This window comes from Ovis aries, chromosome 2 (genome assembly GCF_016772045.2).
Source record: "Ovis aries strain OAR_USU_Benz2616 breed Rambouillet chromosome 2, ARS-UI_Ramb_v3.0, whole genome shotgun sequence".
NCBI classification, from domain to species: domain Eukaryota; kingdom Metazoa; phylum Chordata; class Mammalia; order Artiodactyla; family Bovidae; genus Ovis; species Ovis aries.
In genome coordinates this window covers 118,298,275-118,306,154 of record NC_056055.1, presented here as the reverse complement: position 1 = coordinate 118,306,154, position 7,880 = coordinate 118,298,275, and the positions used below count along the sequence as shown (strand labels likewise).

The 7,880-nt window shown below is 43.0% G+C and overlaps 1 non-coding gene across 1 annotated transcript; it reads left to right on the top strand.

The window, feature by feature from the left end:
• The first annotated feature begins 6,457 nt into the window (after positions 1-6,457).
• Positions 6,458-6,564, top strand: LOC114113465 (U6 spliceosomal RNA). The gene has a single exon (XR_003588487.1). It is a non-coding gene; the product is annotated as a U6 spliceosomal RNA (small nuclear RNA).
• Positions 6,565-7,880: the final 1,316 nt, after the last annotated feature.

The window sequence follows — 7,880 nt, the reverse complement described above, 5'->3', positions numbered from 1 at the left end:
ATGAGCATGAAATAAAGACATTTCCAGGCAAAAACTGAGTTTGCCACTAATAGATTTTTATTGCTAGACCTTCTAAGTGATGTTCTTCAGGAAGAAAGAAATTAAAACCAGAAGAAAGATCTGAGGTGCAGGAAATAAATGAATATATACTATCAGTTCAGTTCAGTCACTCAGTCATGTCTGACTCTTTGCCACCCCATGAATTGCAGCAGGCCAGGCCTCCCTGTCCATCACCACCTCCTGGAGTTCACTCAAACTCACATCCAAGTCGGTGATACCATACAGCCATCTCATCCTCTGTCATCCCCTTTGCCTCCTGCCTCCAATCCCTCCCAGCATCAGGGTCTTTTCCAATGAGTCATCTCTTCACATGAGGTGGCCAAAGTACTAGAGTTTCAGCTTTAATATCATTCCTTCCAAAGAAATCCCAGGGCTGATCTCCTTTAAGATGGACTGGTTGGATCTCCTTGCAGTCCAAGGGACTCTCAAGAGTCTTCTCCAACACCACAGTTCAAAAGCATCAATTCTTTGGTGCTCAGCTTTCTTCACAGTCCAACTCTCACATCCATACATGACCACAGGAAAAACCATAGCCTTCACTAGATGGATCTTTGTTGGCAAAGTAATATCTCTGGTTTTGAATATGCTGTCTAGGTTGGTCAAAACTTTTCTTTCAAGGAGTAAGCGTCTTTTCATTTCATGGCTGCAATCACCATCTGCAGTGATTTTGGAGCCCCCCAAAATAAAGCCTGACACTGTTTTCACTGTTTCCCCATCTGTACTATATAAAACCATAATCACAATAATGAATAATACAGAGGATAGAAAAGGTGAAACCAAAATACTGACTGACAAAAACACGTGTGACAGAAGAAGGCGGCCAGGATTAAACCCTGTGAGGTCTTCTCGTTTAAAGAAGGCAGATACAGAATCATTTTGAGGTAGAAATTGTTAAGCAATGAGTGTGGGAACTCTGAGACCTCAGCCTGTTTCAATAAACATCCCGCTCCATTAAGCTAAAGCTACACCCTTTGTCCCAAATTCCTAGCTGTCAGAGGAGTGTGTCCTTGGTCTGATAAATTATCAGCACTCAGATGCAGGAAAGAGTAGTAATTAACTTCTGTTCCATATGCCTGAGGGAAAAGCAATTGGTGATCATTAGTTTTTAGCCCATATATCTGGTCCTTTGTAAAGTGGCCAGAGGTCATGAGAAAAGGTCAAGGGGTGGTGACTTAATGTCTAAGAAAACTAAGAATCTGAGGATCTAAAGAAGCCATAAAGATGTCAAGTTAAACATTGCGACCTTTAACCTGATTGGTTAGAAATGATATATGTTAAAAGTAAAAGCCAATCAAAAGTGTATAAATCAATACTAGTAAGAATATAAACTGCTGTAAGTCCTGCCTTTTCAGGCACTTCACCCTCTCGTAGGGTCTATGCTGAGTTTTTTACTTCTCTCTCTCTGAAATAAATTCTGTTTGCTTGCTACCAAGAGTGTTTGCGTGTTTGTGAAGTTCATTCTTCAGCTCTGCAAACAAGAACTTGGATTCTCCTTTCAATTTTAGGCTTTGCTAATGGGTTCGATCCCTGGGTTGGGAAGATTCCCTGGAGAAGGGCATGGTAACTCACTGCAGTACTCTTGCCTTGAGAACCCAAAGGACAGAGAAGCCATCCGTAGGATCTCAAAGAGTCGGCCAAGATTGAAGCCTCTTAGCATGCATACACACACTGTCTTTGGAAATGAAATTATTAAACCTCCTCTCTGAATAGTACATTGTGCTTTTTCATTGGGTTGAAGGAGGTGGGAGGGAAAATTTCAAATGATGCTTTGTTAGAGTGTACTAGAACATTTCAGCTTACCATTGCTCCATCTATTAAATGCATTTAGTTTAACTTTACTGTATATATTATGTATATACTGGACAAATAGGTCCCAGTTTTATAATATCTAGTCTTTACTCTCTAGATAACAGAGAGGTTGCCAATGTCTGACAAAAGTAGGGTTAGTAAATTAACACATTTTTTACACTTTGTGTTAAAATTCACTGAAAGGCCATCTTCTGAAAAGGACCTTTGGAAGTGAAATTGTCAATCACAGGTAAGTGATACATGTGTCTATACTCACTGCCCGCTGTTAGATGGATGGCAAAAAGGAGGAACTGGAGCAATGAAACGTTCTAGACTAGAATGTTTCTTCATAGAAAACACTTTCGGAGAGAATCACTGTCACACATAAGCAGTTTATTCAACACTACTGTGTGCATAGTGGACAAACTTAAGTCCTTATTTGAAACATCTCCCAAGTGGCTCAGTGTGTAAAGAACCCACCTGCCATGCAGGAGACCCAGGAAACAAGGGTCTGATTCCTGGGTTGGGAAAATTCCCTGGAGGAGGAAATGGCAACCCATCCCAATATTCTTGCCTGGAGCATCTCCATGGACAGAGGAGCCTGGTGGGCTGCAGTCCATGGGGTCTCAAAGGGTCAGAAATGACTGTCCTTATTTGAAACATCCACCCTTTCTAGATGTGTAGATGTACACAACCTATTTTGAAAGTAGAGAATTAAAGTAGCCTTTTAAGTACTTTATTCTGTTAATGTATAGGAATGATTGTATTTGGGGAGTGGAATTGTTAAATGAGTCTTGGGGAGTAAGCTGACTCTTCCCTGGGTGCTGGGGATGGAGGGAAGGGACAGGGAAGGACGTGCAGAGAGAAGGGCTCAATGCCCATCAATCTTCAGACACGTTCAGACTGTCGAGCCATTGTTCTGTTTGCGCATTTTAGTTAATATTGCTGTGCCGTAAAGAATAAGCAAGTCATAATGCCCACAGTATATAAAAGCAGAGGTAGTAAAACAACCACTTAATAAATGCCCTTTTGTTGGCTCTTAGGAAGGGCTGTGCCTGCTGGGAGTGCCTATGTTAACCCACCTCTAGGAGCTAGATGTAGCCTGGTATGTTTTCACCAAAATGCTGGAGGAGGGTAAGAAGAAGGGTGAGCGGAAGGGCTTTTGGCTAATATCTCCATTATCTAGAAGATAGTTTTAGGTCATAACCATACGCTGGTATGTGCATTTTTTGTAAAGTACCTATGTTTACTGTGGATAAACATCATTATTTTGCAACATCTAGGCTTTTTAAATGTCCTGAAGTGACAAAGTATGATTAAAAAATAGAGCTATTGAATTAACCAATTTTTAAATATCTTTGTTATAGTTGATTTTTTTTAAAGCATCTTGGACATGGGGTTGGTTATACAATCTCTGAGAAGTGTACGTCAGGACTTGTTCATTTACGCTGGCAACGGAGGGACAGAAGGAAGTATGAAGGGAGAGCTGTATGTGGATGTGCTCATGTTTCTGTTTTGATGATAACCATTGACGTGTTTTCATCTCTTGGCTGTCCTAAAGGAATGCATTTTTGAGTAATTCAGTGGAACATGCCTCTTGGCTAATACATTAATAGTTAGCCTGGGTAGTGAGTCCTCTTAGAGCATTACACTTTGTGTAGGCTGTTGCTTTATGTCCCAAGCAGGAGTGCTGTGCTGGGCTTAGCCGCTCAGTCGTATCTGACTCTTTGCCACCCCATGGACTGTAGTCCGCCAGGCTCCTCTGTCCATGGGGATTCTCCAGGCAAGAGTACTGGAGAGGGTTGTCATGCCCTCCTCCAGGGGGTCTCCCCAACTCAGGGATCAAACCCAGGTCTCCTGCATTGCAGGTGAATTCTTTACCGGCTGGGCTATCAGGAAAGCCCTGAAGACCAGGAACCCTAGGGCAAGTCTACAGGGCAACAGACAGGGCAGCTGGCGCCCTGATTTTCTCCAGCACCTGCACAGGAAGGGTCTGACTTCCACTCCACGCACCCTTCAGCTACCGGAGAGGATTCCTGCTCTGGCTGTCTCCCCTGCCATCTCCACCCGCAGATCCAGGGACTCTGCAAAGCCAAAATCTGATCATGCCATACTTAGGTCAGGGTCTTCCAAGAGCTTCCCATCTTATCAAGAGCAAAGTACCACGGCCCTCAGGGGTGCTCCACAAAGGCAGACCCTGCCCGGACCACCAGAGATGCAAAGGAGGGCTAGGAGTGGGGATAGGGACTTGGCCTGGCTCCCTCCCCAAGGAGAGGGCCTGGGCACTGGGCAGCCCACACAGGGTATGAAGGCGACCCTCCTGTGCTGTCTCCCCTACAGTCCTCAGCCTTGGTACCATCTGGTCTGCACTGCTGGGCTGGCAGGCTGGTTGGGCTTGAGAGGGCCAGGAAAGTCATTCTGGGGGTCCCTCTTCTAGAAGGTTATGTAAGCAGCCAGCACTTAACTGGTCAGCAAAGACCCTCTCAAAGCAGGGGTGGGCACAGCTGACCCTGAGAGGCTTTGCAAACTGCCCACCAACCACATCTTCACTCTTGCAGGGAGCTGCTGTCACCAATAGGCATCAGAGTCGGGAAGATCCTCTGGAGAAGGGAGTGGCTACCCACTCCAGTATTCTTGCCCGAGAAATCCCATGGATAGAGGAGCCTGGCAGACTGCAGTCCATGGAGTCGAAAAGAGTAAGACACGATTGAGCAGCTAACACTTTCATGTTCAAGGGAATGTAATGATCTAATCATAACTGTGACGATATCTTCATCTAGAGGTCTGTTGGCATTTTTGTCTTCTCTGAAATTTTCGTCACTAAGAGAGGCAGGATTACATTTTTTTTTCCTTCCAAAAAAAAAAAAAAAAAGATTTAAATGACAAGAGGGGTGGGGGAGGGATGGAGTAGGAGTTTGGGGTTAGCAGATGCAAACTATTACACATAGGATGGATAAACAACAAGGTCCTATTGTACAGTACAGGGGACTATAGTCAATCCCCTGTAATAAACCATAATGCAAAGAATATGAAGAACAATGCATATATAGATATGTATAACCGAGTCACTTTGTTGTGATTCAACATTGTAAATCAAGTATACCTCAATTAAATAATTTTTTTTTTCTTAAAAAAAAGAGTCAAATGACAGAGATCACCAAGCGGGATTTTTTTCAAAAAATCCAGCTACCTTCTGTTTACAAGAGACACATCTAAAACAAAAAGAAGACAATATGATTAAAAGTAAAAGACTGGGGTGGGGGGTGGGCAGGGAAGGGAACTAATATGCATAGAAGTGCCAGGCAAATAAAATAAAGTTGGAATACCTAAATCACTGTCAGATAAAAATATACTCTAAGGCAAAAGTACCTGGAGGAATCAAGAGAGTTACTACATGATGATAAATGGACCAGTTCACCAGAAAGAGAAAACAATACTCAGATGCACCTAATAAACATGAACTGAAGTGGCATTATGCAAAAGCTGATAACTCCACAATTAGAGTGGAAATTTTTAATACACCATTCTTAATGACGGAGAGGCAAACACTAGGAAGCATACAGATGTTTTCAGCAGCACAATAGCAAGCCTGGCATACTAAGACAGATATGGAGCCCTTCATCCAGCAAGGGCCACGGAACATTTTCATAAATTAACCCTGTATGAAGCCACAGAGCAAGTTTCCACATCAGACAGTTTTGCTTAGTCACTAAGTCATGTCCCGACTCTTGCAACCCTGTGGACTGTAGCCTGCCAGGCTCCTCTGTCCATGGGGTTTCCTGGGCGAGAATACAGATCCCAGGATCATTAAAATAGCACTTTAAATAAAAGGCCTGCAGAACTAGAAGACATGGCAATGGGTGGGGCTCTAAGCGTCTGTCAGGATCTGCTCCCCACCCCAATTCCATTCCACTCGAGGGAGGGTTCAGGGTCCATTCTAGACCAGCACCGCATCTGGTGTGAAAGAATGAGAAAGCCAAGCACAGACGCCCACATCAGCAGGTCCTGTCTCCCGTGTCAGCTCAAAGGCCAGACCCCAGCTCTGTGGACAGGAGTGGTGACTCGGGGACAAGGGCTTCCCCTTGCACTGTATCTTTTCCAGTAAGGGTGCAAAGGCAGCTAACAGAGCAAACTGCAAACAGAGCATGGCAGGGATCCCACATTCTCCTCCCTAACCCCAGACTGGGGGCTACAACCTTCGCCAGGTGAGTGCCGGGGGGAGGCGGGGGGCCTCTCAGAGGGAGCCTGATCCCATCCCCGACTCAGAGTCTGCAGGGTCCAGAGACCAGAGCCTAGCTCACATCACCTGAAAAAATCCCCACACAGGCCTGGACACACAGGGAGGAAACTGCACACAGGAGGGTGGGGACAACAGGAAGTTGGGCAGGAGGTTTAGATTCTGGTCAGGAGGAGAACAGGAGAACGCAGGCTACTCTTGTCTGCTGAGATAGACTGCATGCTGTCTATGCGATGTGTATCTCTCTAAACAAACCCACCTCTTACCTGTTACTTTGTCTCTCACTGAATTCTTTCTGCACTGAGACACAAAGAACCTGAGCCTCAGTAAGTCCAGACCCCAGGGGAGTGATCCTAATTAAAAGACCATTGGGTGCTCGCTTCGGCAGCACATATACTAAAATTGGAACGATACAGAGAAGATTAGCATGGCCCCTGCGCAAGGATGACACGCAAATTCGTGAAGCGTTCCATATTTTTAATGATAAATAAAATTGACAAACCATTAGCCAGACTCATCAAGAAGCAAAGAGAGAAAAATCAAATCAATAAAATTAGAAATGAAAATGGAGAGATCACAACAGACAACACAGAAATACAAAGGATCATAAGAGACTACTATCAGCAGTTGTATGCCAATAAAATGGACAACATGGAAGAAATGGACAAATTCTTAGAAAAGTACAATTTTCCAAAACTGAACCAGGAAGAAATAGAAAATCTTAACAGACCCATCACAAGCACGGAAATTGATACTGTAATCAGAAATCTTCCAGCAAACAAAAGCCCAGGTCCAGATGGCTTCACAGCTGAATTCTACCAAAAATTTCGAGAAGAGCTAACACCTATCCTACTCAAACTCTTCCAGAAAATTGCAGAGGAAGGTAAACTTCCAAACTCATTCTATGAGGCCACCATCACCCTAATACCAAAACCTGACAAAGATGTCACAAAAAAAAGAAAACTATAGGCCAATATCTCTGATGAACATAGATGCAAAAATCCTCAACAAAATTCTAGCAATCAGAATCCAACAACACATTAAAAGATTATACACCATGACCAAGTGGGCTTTATCCCAGGGATGCAAGGATTCTTCAATATCCGCAAATCAATCAATGTAATTCACCACATTAACAAATTGGAAAATAAAAACCATATGATTATCTCAATAGATGCAGAGAAGGCCTTTGACAAAATTCAACATCCATTTATGATAAAAACTCTCCAGAAAGCAGGAATAGAAGGAACATACCTCAACATAATAAAAGCTATCTATGACAAACCCACAGCAAACATTATCCTCAATGGTGAAAAATTGAAAGCATTTCCCCTAAAGTCAGGAACAAGACAAGGGTGTCCACTTTCACCGCTACTATTCAACATAGTTCTGGAAGTTTTGGCCACAGCAATCAGAGCAGAAAAAGAAATAAAAGGAATCCAAATTGGAAAAGAAGAAGTAAAACTCTCACTGTTTGCAGATGACATGATCCTCTACATGGAAAACCCTAAAGACTCCACCAGAAAATTTCTAGAGCTCATCAATGAATATAGTAAAGTTGCAGGATATAAAATCAACACACAGAAATCCCTTGCATTCCTATACACGAATAATGAGAAAGTAGAAAAAGAAATTAAGGAAACAATTCCATTCACCATTGCAACAAAAAGAATAAAATACTTAGGAATATATCTACCTAAAGAAACTAAAGACCTATATATAGAAAACTATAAAACACTGATGAAAGAAATCAAAGAGGACACTAATAGATGGAGAAATATACCATGTTCATGGA